The following is a 2,246-nucleotide window of genomic DNA, read 5'->3' on the forward strand; positions in this document are numbered from 1 at the left end:
TTTCTTTCTTTCTTTCTTTCTTTCTTTCTTTCTTTCTTTCTTTCTTTCAACAAGATTCCCATGAATTTTATTAGCATAATTAAATAGAGAAAAGCAGTCATATTAGTGTCCTCCACCCCTCCATCTTTCAATCCTCCAAAATAAATCAGTTGGAACCTTGGTGCAATTAAATACAGAACTTGTAAAGTAAATTGTTTCTCATTTCTATCAGGTCTTTATTAAACTGCAGATCATCTGTGTAATACATTCAACCTAATATAAACATGTTTGCAGATGATGTGATTACCTAATAGAGCAGCTTTACGCTCTTCTGGCTCTCTCAGTTTAATAAGCAGGATGTGAGACAGATTAAAGCAGAAGTGTGCTTGGCTCAAACGGTTTGTAAATGCTCAGAGAACAAAATGCTCCACACTAACACACATTATTATGTAGCTTTGAGGTGGTGATTGAGGAATGCTTCTGATAGCATTAGTCAGGAGTCTTAAGCCTATTATGCCGCTACAATGTTAAATAGAAACTTCATATACAAATATAGAGGAAGATGTTCACATAGAATCTTGCTGTAAATTATTGCTTTAATTTGTACTGTACATGTTTCAGTAATTTTTACAGTATAGTGCTACTGTTATGAGTGCAAATCTGAACATATTTGCTCAGTTCTGCAGTTAATCATTTATTCTTATATTAATTTTAAGTAATGTATTCTATGATTAGTGTTGGTTACATTTGGTTTACATCGATTAGTGTGGTTACACAAATCAACTGATTAGTGTTGGTTACATTGGTTACATTTCTGTGATAGGAAAACAGAAGCTTTATAGGCTATGAACGCTACATCAAAATTTTGATACAATGCGGTGCAATTTGCAACTATTAAATGTCAAGTAAATTAGCATTCTGTTTTGAGTTTAGTGCAATAATAAAAGTTACACAAAATGTCTATCAGTCTTATTTTTTTTTAAAGATTTACAGCTTTAAATCAATAGGCTGTCTATTAAAAATAAATAAATAATATACGATCAGAGAAATAAATAAACCAACAAAATATTGATTGCCAACCTCATTATGTCAAACTAAATATTGTATGAAACAATGAATGTTGAAATAACTTTAGTTAATAAATAAATAAAGAGTGAAATTAATTTAATTAATTAAGTTTTTACTACAGTGAATGTGAATCTCAATCCTGCAGACTATATGCATTATTTAAATTGTTGGATGCAGCCAAAACCTCTGAGATGGAAAAGGGCATGTAGACTTTTGACGTGTTTAAAGCTCGCTACTTTTCATGCCAGTTTAATTTTATGTTAGATCTTAATTTATCTAACATATGTGCTAGTTCTCACAATAAAATGGAATTTGTGGACAGTACCATATGTACAGCTTTATTCAGTATTTTTGTAATATACCCATATATGCCATATAACTTTTATATTTAGCATTCATGGGTTCTGCTATTTTAGCTGATGTCTATCTTAAAATAATTCTGGAAATATCTATTCAGTCAAAATCCAATCAAAATAATGCATCACACTGCTGCTGTCACAGTGCCAGTGTTATTTTAGCATCATTGATATACCGTACTATTGTACTGTTTGTAAATATTTTTAATATTTTATTTGTATATTATTTGTTTTTCATCTTCATCTTATTTTTTTAAGTAATTGAAAATTAAATGAAATGTGTTGTGTTTTGACATTTTTATTAGTTTTTTTTTATGTGTTTAGTTTTTTTTTGTTTTTAGTTTTAGTTTATTTGGTTTTTAATTTTTTTTCACTTATTCTTTTTAGTTTTTAGTTTAATTTTGTTAACTTTAGTTAAAAGTAAAATGATAAATGAAATTTAAAAAGTGTTTTTGTTAACACTTGACAATAAGATTCTATTTGTTAGTTAATGTGAACTAACAATGAAAAAAACTTCTAAAGCAGTTATTTATCTTAGTTCACCTTAATTTAAACACTTGCTAATAGATTTTCAAAATTAGCATCTGTTCATATTATTTAATGGACCTGAGCTAGCAATAAACTAACTATGAACATTTTGTACTTTTATTAACTAACATTAAAAAGATTAATAAATACTGTAACAAATATACAGTATTGCTCATTGTTAGTTAATGTAAGTTAATGCATTAACAATCGTTAACTAATGGGCCCTTATTGTAAAGTATTTCCATGTTTTACACATATATATATATATATATATATATATATATATATATATATAGAGTGTTTTTTTTTTTTTTT

At 27.4% G+C, this 2,246-nt stretch overlaps 1 protein-coding gene across 1 annotated transcript in view; it reads left to right on the top strand.

Annotated features, from left to right (window-relative positions):
- LOC107590735 (voltage-dependent T-type calcium channel subunit alpha-1H-like) overlaps positions 1 to 2,246 on the top strand; it is a 66,701-nt gene that overhangs the window by 17,775 nt on the left and 46,680 nt on the right. The gene's annotated exons all lie outside the window — the stretch shown is intronic.

The sequence above is a fragment of the Sinocyclocheilus grahami genome, unplaced genomic scaffold, assembly GCF_001515645.1.
Source record: "Sinocyclocheilus grahami isolate Dianchi unplaced genomic scaffold, SAMN03320097.WGS_v1.1 scaffold132.1, whole genome shotgun sequence".
Lineage (NCBI taxonomy): Eukaryota > Metazoa > Chordata > Actinopteri > Cypriniformes > Cyprinidae > Sinocyclocheilus > Sinocyclocheilus grahami.